Source organism: Callorhinus ursinus, unplaced genomic scaffold (assembly GCF_003265705.2).
Source record: "Callorhinus ursinus isolate GAN/ISIS: 27379988/994484 unplaced genomic scaffold, GSC_fseal_2.0 scaffold19, whole genome shotgun sequence".
Taxonomy (NCBI): domain Eukaryota; kingdom Metazoa; phylum Chordata; class Mammalia; order Carnivora; family Otariidae; genus Callorhinus; species Callorhinus ursinus.
The window spans coordinates 6908422-6924932 of NW_027397081.1; the positions used below are offsets into that span (position 1 = coordinate 6908422).

The 16511-nt window shown below is 40.6% G+C and overlaps 1 long non-coding RNA gene and 1 other non-coding gene across 2 annotated transcripts in view; both read right to left on the reverse strand.

The window, feature by feature from the left end:
* Positions 1-16511, reverse strand: part of LOC112840584 (uncharacterized) — a 57817-nt gene that overhangs the window by 23331 nt on the left and 17975 nt on the right. The gene's annotated exons all lie outside the window — the stretch shown is intronic.
* Positions 9657-9762, reverse strand: LOC112840662 (U6 spliceosomal RNA). Its single transcript, XR_003212555.1, has one exon. It is a non-coding gene; the product is annotated as a U6 spliceosomal RNA (small nuclear RNA).

Here is a 16511-nt window from a genome sequence, read left to right on the forward strand (position 1 = left end):
GAAAATAAAAGCAAAAAGGAGAGAATGCCAGAGGTGCTCACCATCACCAGTAACTACATACCTTCTTGGCTTGTGCCCGTTTATTGTGCCTTCTAGCTTGTTGTTAGGATGAACTGAGCCTTCTTCTACTTGAGTCTGATCCTTCTACTTGAATGTTAGGTCTTGTTCCCTTTCACTGACGCCAGGATGTATTTATGGTAATCCCCTCTTCTTTCATGAATTGTCAGTTTTACTGTCTCTAGTTGATCATAATCTCAGTTTATAAATGACTTTTGTAAGTCATTTATATAACAGCCTTTTTTGACCTTAATATCTCTTCCAGTTGCCCCTCATTGCTCTGCCCCTCTTCATAGTAAACATTTCCAAATATTTGTCTGTATATGGTAGCTCTAATTCCTCTTCTCCCATTTTCTCTTGAATCCACCCCATTTGGGCTTTCACCTCTTACTTATCCATTGAACCGCCACTTGTCAAAGTTACCATGCACCTCCTTGTACCATGTCCACTGATTAATTCCCGAGTCTACACCTTACTGGATCTATCAGCTGCTTTTTACATAGTCCTCTTCTTATACACCGTTCCTTCTTGGCCTCTAGAACTCCACACTCTTTGTTTTTGGCTTACCTTGCTGGCTGCTCCTTCTTAGTTGGAAAATAGAATAAACAAAAAAGTTTGTTTCATCTTACTGTTTTCTTGTTGTCAGCTCTTTCTCACTGTCCTGACTTCTAAACTTTGGAATGCCCCAAGACTCAGTCTTTGAGTAGTTCCTGATGATTCCCATTTTCTTTTCCTACGTACAGCCCTAATGAAGCTGCGCTTCCACAGTGTTCTCCCATCACTCAATGACAATTCCATTCATCCGGTTGTTTAGGCACAAAACCTAGGGATCATCCTTTAGGTTCATTCCTCAGGACTTGGCAATTGCTATTTTTTCTGTTTGTTATATTCACATTCCAGACAAGCACATAGGTGGCTTCCCCACCCCTGCAGGGCTTTCTTTACTCACAAGTTGCTTTATGAGGGAGGAATCTCTCTGACCACCCTATTAGAAATTACAGCCTTCCCCTACCCCCCTCGGTACCCTCTTGTACCCTTATCTCCCTTTCCTGCTTTATATTTTTCCATAGCATTTATGATCTGATGTTTTATATTTTTTACATATTTGTTTGTGGACTGTCTCCCCCCCCCAGCATATAAACTCCACAAGGACAAGTATCTTTGTTTTGTTTACTATTATATCCCCAGTGTCTAGACACTGCCTCGTATATGGCAAGTGCTCAAAAATATTTGTTGAACGAATGAATATGCCTCAACAGACTCTAATTCCTTATGTATATTTGGATCTCAGTGAATGGTTGTTGAATTCATCTTTGTTCAAGATGGAAAAGGATCATTGGGTACACACCTGTATTTTGCAAATGAGAAAACTAAAATCTTAAAAAGCAAGTGATTTGCCATAACTGCACAAATAGCAGAGGGCAATAGCTAAAAGTCTCTTGTAAGTACACATAACATTTAAATTTGAAATAAAAGCAGAGGTTGATAGACTTCAGGTAGTTTGGAGCAGTGAGGACCAAGAATGGATATATTTATTTTTGTATCTGTTCTGTAAATATTTATTTAATATCCTGATGTGCTTTGCCCCGTTCTTGGGTCTGTAATAAAATTTTGAACAAGACAGAAAAGATCCCTGCCCTCGAGAGGCTGTCAAAGGAGACAATTAAACAGGCAATCATAATAAAATGTGATAGTCCATAAGATAGGGAACTGGAAGGTGAGCAGAGAGAGATATCTGACCCGGGAAGAGCCTTCCCAGATGAAATTACTTTTAAGGTGTGACCTAGGGCGAAGCAGGAGAAACTGATCTTAGCTTCTTCCCAAGCAAAGCTGGGAAGTTTGTGACTAGAATTGTACCTCTTTGAGAATCTTAGAAGTCAGAGTGTGAAATAATCTAATTGGATTCCCACTAGCTTCTGTATCTTATCTCCTCCGTGTTTATTGTTACTTCCACAATCAGCATTATCATCATCTGGCTGTTGTTTTAATTTCTGGTATAGTAAGAACTTGCACCTTATTTGAATAAGGTGGCTTTTAAAAAAAAAAATCTACACAGTGTCATGAGAATTTCAGCAGCGTTTGCATCCCGTGAATGAACGCTGAGGATGAATATTTTCCAAATAGCCCTGAAGGTGCATTATGTAAAAATCTGGACTTGCTTGATAACCTGTTCCTCTCAAAGTACCCAATATACTGAGATCTTTTTTCTTTCCTTCTCCTATCTGCCTCAGCATTACTTTAAATTTTTTTATTAGAGCAGTTAGGCATTCAGAATATTAATAAGGACTAGCATAGTCATCTATTAAATTACAATGATATGTTAATATTCAGAATTTCGGTGTCATCTTTATTTTGGAGTTTGGGCCACTAATAAAGGCAACGCAGAGTCAAGGTGATTTTCAGATCATTTTAACAGGATAACTAATGTAAAAGGATAAAAATTTCTATCCTGGACTGCTTTCCATTTCAAAGTTGATGAGGACACTGTTCTGCTAGCAATAAGGACAGAAAATTTATAAGGGTATGCAAGGCAGATTACAGTGCGACCTAGCTGTTGAATTTTTCATCAGTACCATAAACAAAGAAGGATGAGAAACATTTACTCTGCCTTTCAAAGATCTGTACATGAAAAGAGGCTGTGGAGTAGGAAGCCAGCACAATTAAGTTTCTGTCTTTAAAATGTCACTGCATTTTAGACATTTCTGTATATGGCTTCTCTTAATTTTTTATTTTTCATTAAACTTTATGAAACGCCTATCTCATTTGGAGAACAAGTCACTGAAAAGCAGGAACCAAGGGATTATAGCTCCCAGTTACATTATAGGTTCTGAACTAATAGGGTCCCAGTGTTCTGGTACAGCGGTGATTCACATGAGGAGATTTTCTTATCTTTATAACCCACTTATACTACAGTATAACACCCTGATAACAATCCCTGAGCTGGGTAAAATGAATTATCATCATGGGTGTTGGCAGAAAGTTCAAATCGGAAATGCAAAATAAACTGAAATTTTAGTGACCACGTAGTGTTGCCATAAAGGATAATGCCAAAGATTTTGGTACATGCTCAGAAGGTGAGGAGGAAGGATTAAGCCAAATGTTTCTGACAAGGACAGCAAGGGACCTTTAAAGGGTACGATGTTTATTTCCTCTGACGTCAAACACTCTGACATCAACAGGGTCCAACAGTGTCATTGTGTTAACGTCAGGTCAGCATTTAGTAATTTCTTCTGATTCCTGCAATATTGATTATAATGTTTCACTTTTTGCCTTCCCTTACTGTTTATATAAGGGCCATCCCACGTTGCACATATTGTTTTTATGCCTTTATCTGTGTGTATATGTGTATTTATGTGTTGTGTGTGTGTATGTATATACACATATATTAATAGACACACATATATTATAGTAATTTTATTTCTTTCAACTACTTTACAATGTATGTTTTTATTCAAAAGAGGGAAATGTCATTAATACCTATGAATCACTTTGGTTTAACAGATTGAAAGATTCTTTTTTTATTCAGCCTTAAAATGGACTTTTTCACACTTACAGTAACTTCTTAGCATATGCTAATGAATGTTTGTGCCCATTTAAGGATGTGAAGAAACTACCTGTGATAAATGTTAACCATTTGGAATTTAACAAATATACTCAGGCTCCTTCGAGACTCTTGCTTGATGTATATAGGTGTAAGTTAGAGACCTGAAGGCATAAACAAGGCTCTGATGCGTTGGCATAAGGCAGAGGTTGCAATCAGGTGGCCCGCCATGATGTTTTATTTTGTCATGATTTTAAAAGCTTTTTAATATTTTAATATTTAATATTTTAGTATTATTTGATTTGTCAACACTTAAAAATTGAGTGTTCACAAAGACATCTGACTTTCTGCTTGTCTTGAAATATTAGGCATCTGGGAACGCTTGACATTTATTTAGGGGTGCAGTGCAATGATAGATGCTTAACATCTGGCTATCAAGGAAAAAGAATCCTCATTCACAGCATTTGCCAATTTCTGTGTTGTAAATGCTCCCGCCATTATTGATTTCCAGCTACCGATGTGATGTGATTAAAGCGGAGTTGGGAAGATATGCATACAATCAGCTGTTGCAAACTGGTCTGAAGCCAGCTCACCACTCTCCATGTCAGTCCTCAACACAGCCAGCTGAGGTTACTAGTTGCCCCCTTTAGAGAAGGCACAATCTCCCTCATTCTCCGTATTTCCTACTGATTCTGTGTCCCTTATTTAGGTGACTTGCTAATCCACAGAAAAAGAGCTGACCCGATCAGGACAGCATGATAAACCAGGGCCTGGTTGGTCCTAAATTAGAAGGAGGAACAAGAATTAGATGAGCTGTCAGTTATTAATCAAGTCCTGTCATTTTAGAGTTAGATTGTTAGAGTAAGTTACTGTGCGGTTTCCTGAATTGTTAGTAAAGATAGCAATCGGGCTTCCTGCAAGTCTGACTTAGAGCCATCTGGCTTCCTTGACTGATTATTGCAAATAAGGGGACTGGTTTCCTGGGCAGGTTGCTTGCTCTAGGTTGTGGGCCAGAGCTCTTTTTTCATATATGGTCTGGCCATTGTCTATTTGTGTATTCAGTCTCACGTGCTGACCCTGACTGCCCTTCTCATGGACCGCCTTTTCTCTGTTATACATTCTTATTTCTGAGGATATTAGCAAATTGAGTCTGTCAAATTAGGTCCTCCAACAGTCAAAAGACGTTTTATAAAAGGCATGTTTTAGGTGGTATAATATTTATGGTAAGAAATATATATTTGGTCTTCATCCATGGTTCTGAGCGTATAGCTCCTAAAGCCCTTGGATTTTCCTAATTAACGCGATGAATTTTGGAAAGCTAAGGATGGGAGTTGGTTGCCAGGGGAACCAAACCCCTCAAGCTTCAGGGAGAGGAGAGGGGCTGAAGGTTGAGTTCACTCACCAGTCATCTGTGATTTATTCAATCACGATTATATAACAAAGCCTCCATTAAAAACCCAAAAGTATGGGGTTCAGGGAGCTTCCAGTCTGGTGAACCCATGCAGATGCAGGAAGAGTGATGCATCCCTAGAGCATGGAAGCTCCGTGCCCCTTCCCACGTACCTCACTGTATGCATCCATCTGCATAAGTTAAATCCCTTTATTAGAAACCGGTAATGTAGTAAGTGAAATGTTTCTCTGAGTTCTGGGAGTGCTCTAGCAAATTAATCGAACCCAAGGAGGGGTCACTGGAACGTCCGGTCTGTAGCCAGTGAGTCAGAAGCATGGGGGACAGCCTGGATCTGCAACAGGCATCTGAAGTGGGAGCGAGGGGGTCCGTCTTGTAGGACTGAGGCCTTAACCCATGGGATCTCGTGCTATCTCCAGATACTACTGTCAGAATTGAGTGGAGTTATAGGATACTCAGTTGGTGTCCTGGGAAAAAAAACCCACGTGTTGGAAATGGGTAATGCCAGAATCATAGTGGTGGGAATGGGAGATTGATGGAGACGGTGTGGAATGGTCCATGTCACGGAGCTGCAAAGGGAAAGGGCACACAGAGAAGGCCCGGCCCTGGCAACAGGTCATGCCCGAGACCAGACACTTCTCTAGTGCTGCCTTTATTGTATTTTGGTGTTGCTCAAGTTTTAGCTTAGGCCTTTCCTGGAGGAATGATAACTGAGCTTAGCTGCCCACCTTGAGAGATCTAAACCAGCGAAGGGGTTCAGTATATCTTAGCTAAGCAGTCAAGTGTAATATGCCCATAGCCAATGATGGTGGCTTTTTAGACAATGCTGTTGACTTGGGATCAGGCCTGGGTCTGAGTCCAGCCTCTGTGGCCTCTGGTCAATGGACACAGCAGCTGTCCTCATACAGAGCAGTACACACCGTGAACACCGCCATTTAGGTTCCTTTTAAAACTTGACAAGATATTTCCTTTGCTAATTAGAAGCAATAAAGTAATTTCTCTCTAGTTTTGCCTTATCTTAATGAAGTATGAAGACTTTCCCTCCCACTACTCTATCTTTTTTTCTACCTCTCTATTTTTCCTTATTTCTTCTTATTTTTAGCTTATTTGCATGTCCTTTGGCTTAGCTGTGCCTGTGTTATTGGTTAGTGTTGATGGGAGTTTAGAAGGCAGGGTATGTTATTGAATTTGCTTTGCACTGCATTTAATACCATATGATATCCAGCTGTGTTTTCTGGTTTGACAGCAATGCCACCAGAAAATAGATTTTCCCCCCAGATGATACATTGAACTTTTCAATTTCAAACCATCCATGCTAGATCCCTAGCAGAAAAAAAAGTCAAATCGTTTTGCATTATTTGTGGTGGTGTCTGTTCAAATAGATTAATAGGTATAGAAAAGCAAAGGAGATAGATTGGGAACCACAAGGCATCTAAGGTTGTAAGGCTACTGGGAAGCTACTGGATTTTTTTTTTTTTTTTTGACCAGTGTGTAATATAAGGTAAGTTGCTGATAACCAAACAATGCTTTGGGTAAGGTTTAAATGGTAGGTGTCTTTGTGCTACTTGTCTTCAGACAGAAAAATTTGTTTAAAAGTCTCTCCATCTCTCCTTTTGGGCATATACTCCCTTTTGAACGTATGACTCAAAAGTGAGCACAAAGTGTTTTTTCAAGAAGAAAAATTCACTCCTTCCTCCTGGCAATCATTCCTCCTGCCAAGGTGGCCCATGACTAAGCAAATTCTGCCCCTTGTCCCGTTAGCTGGGTGGTTTTAGTAGATGGTGTCTTTCAGTTCCCCTCACCTCACAGTGCACTGATCACCAGCTGCTTTCACCCTGGGCTGCTGTATCCCTCGGGGTTCCAACGGAAGAGCAGAACCAGTGGGCAAAAGAGAGACAGAGATTGATTGATTGACTGCAAGGACTGGCTTACAGATTGTGAGTGCCGACTAGGCAAATCTGAAGAAATCCATAGGGCAGGCTGTCAGGAAGGGCGGGCTAGACTTCTCAGGCTGAATTTGCCCGAAACTGCCGTCCACAGGCAGAATTCCTTCCTCTTCAGGAAGCCTCCATTCTGCTCTGAAAGCCTCCTAACTGGTTGCATCGGGCCCACCCAGATTATCTAGGATGATCTTCCTTCCTTAGAGTAAACTGATTATAGACTTTCATCACATCTACCAATACCTTTACAGCAGCACCCAGTGTTTTGTTGGGTAACTCGAGAGACCACAGCATAACCAAGTTCACATATAAAACTATCACCACCACCCTTCCTCCAGAGAGTTGCTCTCAGGTGATGGGAGCTGCCTGGCTTGGGGGCATATGCTCCCAACTCAGCAGCTGCCAGTCATGCACTGGCTGGGGGGTTACAAAGGCCTGCCTGTTCTCTTGTAAGCTGGGGATGATGTCTGGTTCAGTTTATATGAATTATTACATATGACATAATATTACTATATGTTACATATTATTATAATATATAATATATAGTATCTATAAAATATGTTATAATATGTAATGTATAATATAGATTGTGTTATATATTTATATAATTTATATATTAAATTCATAAATGCACATACATCCTAAATTACCGTTGCCTTGTGCACCAGAAACCATGCTTTGTTTTCACCAAATCCCTTTTCCTTTTCTTCTTCCTGGGCGCATAGGAAGACGATGTTATTTTAGGGTGGGCCACGTGACTAGTTCTGGTCAGGGGCCTCTAAGCAGATGTGATGTGTGTCAGTCAAGGCCACAGTATGGAAGGGCAAAAGAAGTGTGGGTTCTCTGTGTTTTCTGTTCCCTTCTGTGGCTACCTGCACGGTGTGGATGGTTTACATGCTGCAGATGCTCTGGATAGTGTAGCCGTGTGATGCTAGCAGCCATGCCGATCCACACGTCACCGACTTGGAGGGGTCTGCCCTGGAGAGCCGCTGCACCTGCTGTGGATTTTCGTAAGCAAGAATTAAACCTTTTTATGTTATGCCCCTGAAATTGTAGGGTTTATTTGTTACCAAGCCAACATATATACATCCTTTCTTCTTCTTTTAGGGTAAGAGATATTATATCTACCTAAGGTTTTTGGTTTTGTCATTGTTTTTATTTTTGTTTTTTTTTTAAGATACAATGTAAACGATTTTCTGAAGCCACCCTGCATTCTTATACTTCCATGCTCATTCTGGTATTGTCTTCTTGGTCTAGAAGGTTCCGAGGCAGACTTGCAATCAGTCTGAGGTCCAGTCCCTATTCTACTCTTTATAGGTAGAATCTTAAGTAGATTCCTTGGATTCCTCATTAACAAGAAAGTGATAATAATTCCTAGTCAAAGTGTTGGTTTTATTTGGACTTAATAAACCAGTGTTTCCAGAAGCCCTTAGTATAATCTCTGATTCAGAAGTTAAAATGCCTAGCAGAAACTCATTAATGGTTTTGCTGTCTTTTTCTTTCCCCCTTATTAAAAGCCTAACACATCCTTCAAGGCTTACCTCAAATGTGACGACTTCTTGCTTAAATGTTTTCCATTCTTCCTTTGCAATCATGAGGCTCGATATATGCTCCCTTGTTTAGCCTTATCTTGTTCTGCCTAGAATTAGAGCTATTTGTTCACACCTCTTACTGCTTTCTAGTAGATTTTCAACTCTTCAAGGGCAGAAAGACCTGTCTTTTTCATCTTTGTATTTTCTCCTTCCTCCTTCCAGCACCCAGTGAGCGCCTGGCGAGTAGGAGGTTCTCGACGATATTTATTAAAATGGAATGAAATGAAACCTAGTGGGTTTTGCAAATAAAATGGACGTGTCTTTTCCCAGAACCTCCAAAGACATTTTGGAGAGGAAGTGTACCCAGTGTGTATTCTCTAAATCATTAGCAAGGTTAAAACTGAAGGTCTGTGTTATCTGGCAGCTCTGACAAGGAATATTCGGAGTTAACCAAGTTTTATGCGATAGTCATTCTACGCGGATTTGGCACAGCTCTGCTGATAACAAAGACGCCACAGAGATAGTTGACATTTTTCTTTACAGACCTCGTTCCGCTCAGCTCTGGACTCAGAGCTTAACTTAGCCTGCATAATGGCTGTCAGAAGAGCGGAGAAGCCTGCACCTTCAGGCTCGGAAGGCGGCGAAAGAGAGAATGAGACCTACCTACAAAGGCATTTTAGCTTTTGTTACCTTTTGACCACAGGGTTTTAAAAATAATTGCGATGGCAGAGATCTAGATACTAGGAGAGGACAGAAGCAGTGTGTTTGTAAGTGTTTGCTGTTGTTCTTTTCAAATAAGTCATAATGGTTGTTAGAATAGTTCATGGAATTATGGTTAGAACAATTTTTAAAACTTAGCTTTATAAATTTAGCTTTATAAAATTTAGTTTTATAATAAAGGAATGAGGCATTAACTTTAAGAAATATTCTGAGACATTTAAATAAATCATATTTTTTTGCAAGATATTTATCAACTGAGAAAAAGGTAAAAAGGAGCAGGTTATCAAAGAGGAGCAACCCGATGAAATATGTATGTCTCAAAAAGGGTGTGTGTGCCTATGCATAGAGAAAGCCTGGAAGGAAATATATCAAAACATTAATAATATGTGTTCTTTTCAGTTTTTGACCGGCAAAACTGTTGTGGGTAATTTTCATGTGTCTTGTTTTGTTTTTTTGTTTTAAATATGGAACCTTCACAAATTTGCGTGCCACCCTTGTGCAGGGCCGTGCTAACCTTCCTCTCTATCGCTCCAATTTTAGTATATGTGCTGAGGAAGCAAGCACAATTTTGATGTTTTTACATGTACTTTTCTGTGTCTCTGTTTATATATTTTTTTAAAGATTTTATTTATTTATTTGAGAGAGAGAGAATGAGAGATAAAGAGCACGAGAAGGAAGAGGGTCAGAGGGAGAAGCAGACTCCCCGCTGAGCAGGGAGCCCGATGTGGGACTCGATCCCGGGACTCCAGGATCATGACCTGAGCCGAAGGCAGTCGCTTAACCAACTGAGCCACCCAGGCGCCCCCGTTTATATTTCTATAGGATTTCCTTTTAGCTTTTCCCTTAGTTCTGCTGTAAAAACAGAAGAAATCAGAAAACAAAAGATAACTTATTTTGACTTAATGTATTAGCTTACCTTTAGGTACTTGGTATAGGTATAGGTTAGGCTTATCTCTAAGTATTTTTCATAAGTTATCTTATTTTATCTTCATAAAAATCCTGCTATTATTTATATTTATTTACCAGGTGAAGGAATCAAGTCATGGGAAGGTTAAGGAACGTGGTTGTGGTGACCCGTATGTAATAAGTAAGAACTCAGATTTCACATCCACGGATTTGCTCCAGAGCTGTGCTCAGAACATTAGACCCCAGGCAATGCCTAGGATGCATGGAGGGGAGGGGAGGGGACGTTTATGATGACATGTGCTTGTATTATTTGGAGGGAATTCTGTTCCCAGCCCAGCCTGCTGAAAGCAGTGAGGAAGACTAGGGACTGATGTTGGAATGGAGGAGAGATGATCTCTGAATTAACAGGGAAGTAGGGTTGACTGGAAATAAAAATTGTTTTTTTTTTATCCAGAACAAGTTCTCAATTTTTGATGGCCTGAATGATAGGTATAGAGTTGAGTTGGGTGGTCTTGGAAGGTTTTGACAGGAGAGTGAGTGGTAGTCAACCCTGTTCTTTCTTTTTTTTTTTTTTTGATAAGAAAAATATGTCTATTTTGTAATGTGTGTTACAGTAAAAAAGTCTATCTTTAATATATATATATAAAGCTCTTCCAAACCAGTAAGAATGGAAAAGTACAAGAACAGCCAACTACAAAGGAACATGTATGACCAGAAAACCTGTGGAAAAATACCTTTCTCATTAAAAAATTTCATAATCAAGCAATAAAATGTGATACCTATTTCTCTTGTCAAATTGAGAAATGATTGACATGCAGCACTGTATTAGTATTAGGTGTACAACATAATGATTTGATACATGAGTGTAACACAAAATACCTACCACAATAAGTGAGCATCCATCACCACACATAGTTACAAATTATTTTTTAACTCCATTCTATTCAACAAATATTACTAGAGACTACATCCTGGGGACGAGGCTCCATGCAAGTGGTTTTGAAGGCTGGGTGGGAGGCTGGGGGCAGCCAGGACCTGAGGTAAGTCCCTGGAGCATAGCAGAGAGGTCAGGTTAGGCTTAGCCCACAAACAAGAATGCCAAGTGCCATCTGCATGCTGCTTTCCAGTTTCCAACGTGATTTCATAAACTGTTTTACTTATTTTTAATTTATCCACTGAAGAACCTTACAGAATGGAAAGACAAGCAGTATTTAACAAGTACTCACTCTATGCTAGGAACTATGCTAGAATTTTTGCTCATTCTGGCTCATGCAACTTTCTGAAAAACTCCTTTTAGGAGGTCATGGTTATGTACTAGCCACCTGAATCTTGGAAGAGTGAATTAACACGCGGTGAACTCTGGAGTCCCCCTGCATCCAAATACAGAACTCTGTCCATTGCTCTGCTCTGCATGGGCTCTGGGTCATCTAAGGCTGACATAATGGAACAGGTGCATTTCTACAAAAGAGAGATGTTCTTAATCAACTTGGTACCCTTTTCAGCTTCTTTCTCACCTATAAAAGGAGTTCCAGTTTGAGCATGCTCACCTAGCAGTTTCTCAGAAAATCCCACTGTTCACCCACTGGGTCAGGATCCACTTGATATATGCATGGCCACCTAGTGCAGGCCTTAGGCCTTGGATTTAATTTTTTCTCCTCATTAGCCTACTTTGGAATTGGGCTCAGCAAAGTTCAGTGCATGGGGAATTTTGGTAAGATGGCGGAGGAGTAGGAGACCTGGATTTCGTCTGGTCTCAGGAATTCAGCTGGATAGGGATCAAACCATTCTGAACACCTACGAACTCAACAGGAGACCGAAGAAAAGAATAGCAGCACCTCTGAACAGAAAAGCGACCACTTTCTGGAAGGTAGGACATGCGGAGAAATGAAGCCGAAGCGATATTCGGGAGGTTAGAGGGCGGGGGAGGGGGCCTCCGTCGGCCGCTTCCGGCAAGTGCTAGAGCCGCGGAGCACAAAATCGGAACTTTTAGAAGCCGGCTCCGTGGAGGGACGTCGCTCCAGTGGCTAAGCGGGGGTGGAACCCTCGCGGGACAGTGTGGTCTCAGGACCCTCGGGGTCACAGGAAGACCGGGGGTGCCTGAGTGCGGCAGAGCTCCCAGCGATCGGAGCGGGGAAGCCGGCTGCAGAGACGGAGCCGAGGCACGGGCTCTCAGCTCGGGGTGGCCATAGACTGTGATCCGTGGCCCAGTCGGGCCACTGCTCCTCCAGCAGGGACCCAACAAGCGGCAGAGCTGGGGAGACTCCCCTTCCTCCCCCGGGAGGAGCGGCGCGGGAGCGCACCGCAGGGATCTGCTGGGTTTGGAGACTCCACACTGAGTCGGGTGCCAGAGATAGAAACGCTCGGTCACAGGCCGGGTGAGCACAGAATGTGGCCAGAGACCGGGGAGATGGGAGTGACTGACTATTTTTCTCTGGGGGCGCACTGAGGAGCGGGGTCCCAAGTTCTCAGCTCCTCCAGGGTGGAGATGGGAGGCCACCATTTTCACTGTCGTCCTCCAAAGCTGTGCTGAAAGTTTGCAGGGAACAAAAGCTCCCGAGAGCAAACCCAAGCAGATGACTTAGCCCGGACCCGGCAAGGGCAGGGCAATTCCACCTCCGGCAAAGACATTTGGGAACCACGACAACAGGCCCCTCCCCCAGAAGATCTGCAACAACAGCCAGCCAAGACCAAGTTTACCGATCAAGGAGAACAGCAGAACTCCAGCGCTAGGGGAATACTGCACATAGAATTCATGGCTTTTTCCCCATGATTCTTTAGTCTTTCAAAGTTAATTGTTTTAATTTTTTTCTTTTTCTATTTTTTTTGAATTTTTCTTTTTCCCTTTTTCAACCAACATCTTATCAATCGCTTTTTAAAGAAATCTTTTTTATTTCACCTTTTTAGAGTCATATTTTACCACCTCATAGTAGTTAACCTTATCTTTGGTATATATAAAAGTTGTTCTCTCTTTAAAATTTTGGGATACAGTTACTTCTAACAGACCAAAATATACCCTAAATCGCTAGTGTATGGCTTTGTTTTAGTCTCCTGCCTGATCACATACTCTCTCCCCCCACCTTTTTTTTTTAATTCCTCTTCCTTCTTTTTTCAACCAACTTCTTTTCTTATTAACTCCTTTTATAAAATCAGTTATAGTCATATTCCATCCCTTCATCGTATTTACCCTTATTTTTGTACATATATAAGTTTTTCTTTCTTTAAAACTTTGGGAGGCACTTTCTTCTAACAGACCACAATACACCCAAAATCTACTCTGTGGCACTGATCTATGCACCAGCCTGATCATATTTGATCATATTCTGTTTGTTCGTTTGTTTGTTTCTATCTTTTTCTTTCTTTTTTTCCTTTCTTCTTTCTTTCCCTTTCTTTTCCCCTGGATTCAGGTCTCTTCTGATTTGTTTAGTGTATATTTTTCTGGGGATGTTGTTACCCTGTTAGCATTTTGTTCTCTCATTCATCTATTCTCCTCTGGACAAAATGACAAGACAGAAAAAAAATCACCTCAAAAAAAAGAAGAGGCAGTACCGACCGCCAGGGACCTAATCAATACGGACATTAGTAAGATGTCAGAACTAGAGTTCAGAATGATGATTTTAAAGATACTAGCTGGGCTTGAAAAAAGCATGGAAGATATTGGAGAAACCCTTTTATTTCTGGAGAAATAAAAGAACTAAAATCTAACCAAGTCGAAATCGAAAAGGCTATTAATGAGGTGCAATAAAAAATGGAGGCTCTAACTGCTTCGATAATGAGGCAGAAGAGAGAATTAGTAATATGGAAAATCAAATGATGGAAAGTAAAGAAGCTGAGAGAAAAGGAGATAAACAACTACTGGATCACAAGGGCAGAATTCGAGAGATAAGTGATATCATACAAAGAAACAATATTAGAATAATTGGGATCCCAGAAGAAGAAGAAAGAGAGAGAGGGGCAGAAGGTATATTGGAGCAAATTATAGCAGAGAACTTCCCTAATGTGGGGAAGGAAACAGGCATCAAAATCCAGGAGGCACAGAGAACCCCTCTCAAAATCAATAAAAATAGGTCAACACCCTGACATCTATTAGTAAAACTTACGAGTCTCAGAGACAAAGAGAAAATCCTGAAAGCAGCTCGGGAGAAGACATATGTAATCTATAATGGTAGAAACATTAGATCGGCAACAGACCTATCCACACAGACCTGGCAGGCCAGAAAGGACTTGCATGAGATCTTCAGAGCACTAAATGAGAAAAATATGCAGCCAAGAATACTATATCTAGCTAGGGGGTCATTGAAAATAGAAGGAGAGATAAAAAGCTTCCAGGACAAACAAAAACTAAAGGAATTTGCAAACACAAAACAAGTCCTGCAAGAAATATTGAAAGGGGTCCTCTAAGCAAAGAGAGAGCCTAAAAGTAACAAAGACCAGAAAGGAACACAGTCAATACACGGTAACAGTCACCTTACAGGCAGTACAATGTCATTAAATTCATATCTTTCAAGAGTTACCCTGAATGTAAATGGGCTAAATGTCCTGATCAAAAGACACAGGCAATCAGATTGGATAAAAAAACAAGACCCATCGATATGCCATCTGCAAGAGACTCATTTTAGACCCAAAGACACCTCCAGATTGAAAGTGAGGGGGTGGAAAACCATTTACCATGCTAATGGACACCAAAAGAAAGCTGGGGTGGCAATCCTTAGATCAGACAAATTCTATTTTCAACCAAAGATTATAATAAGATATGAGGAAGGACACTATATCCTACTTAAAGGGTCTATCCAACAAGAAGATCTAACAATTGTAAATATCTATGCCCCTAACATGGGAGCTGCCAATTATATAAGGAAATTAATAACAAAAGCAAAGAAACACATCGACAACACTGCAATAATAGTGGGGGACTTTAACACCCCCTGACTGAAATGGACAGATCATCTAAGCAAAAGATCAACAAGGAAAAAAAGACTTTAAATGACACACTGGACCAAATGGACTTCACAGATATATTCAGAACATTCCATCCCAAAGCAACAGAATACACATTCTTCTCTAGTGCCCATGGAACATTCTCCAGAATAGACCACATCCTAGGTCACAAAACAGGTCTCAACTGGTACCAAAAGATGGGGATCATTCCCTGCATGTTTTCAGATCACAATGCTTTGAAACTAGAACTCAATCACAAGAGGAAAGTTGGAAAAAATTGAAATACATGGAGGCTAAAGAGCATCCTACTAAAGAAGGAATGGGTCAACCAGGATATTAAAGAGGAATTTAAAAATTTCATGGAAACAAATGAAAATGAAAACAGTGTTCAAAATCTTTGGGATGCAGCAAAGGCAGGCCTAAGAGGAAAGTATACAGCAATACAAGCCTTTCTCTGGAAACAAGGAAGATCTCAAATACACAACCTAACCCTACACCTAAAGGAGCTGGAGAAAGAACAGCAAATAAAGCCTAAACCCAGCAGGAGAAGAGAAATCATAAAGATCAGAGTAGAAATCAATGAAATAGAAACTAAAAGAACAGTAGAACGGATCAATGAGACTAGGAGCTGGTTCTGTGAAAGAATTAATAAGATTGATAAACCCCTGGCCAGACTTACCAAAAAGAGAAATGACCCAAATCAACAAAATCATGAATGAAAGAGGAGAAATCACAAGCAATACCAAAGAAATACAAACAAATATAAGAACATATTATGAGCAACTGTATGCCAGCAAACTATTTTATTTATTTATTTATTTATTTTTTTAATTTTTTAATTGTTATGTTAATCACCATATATTACACCATTAGTTTTTGATGCAGTGTTCCATGATTCATTGTTTGTTCATAACACCCAGTGCACCATGCAAAACGTGCCCTCCTCAATACCCATCACCAGGATAACCCATCCCCCCACCCCCCTACCCTCTAGAACCCTCAGTTTGTTTTTCAGAGTCCATCATCTCTCATGGTTCTTCTCCCCCTCTGACATACTCCCCTTTTCTTCCTCTCCTGTTATCTTCTTCTTTTCCTTTTTTCTTAAAATATGTTGCATTATTTGTTTCAGAAGTACAGATCTGTGATTCAACAGTCTTGCAACATTTCACAGCGCTCACCATAGCACATACCCTCCCCAATGTCTATCACCCAGCCATCCCATCCCTCCCACCCCCAACCACTCCAGTAACACTCAGTTTGTTTCCTGAGATTAAGAATTCCTCATATCAGTGAGGTCATGTGATACATGTCTTTCTCTGATTGACTTATTTCACTCAGCATAACACCCTCCAGTTCCATCCACGTCGTTGCAAATGGCAAGATCTCATTCCTTTTGATGGCTGCATAATATTCCATTGTGTATATATACCACATCTTCTTTATCCATTCATCTGTCGATGGGCATCTTGGCT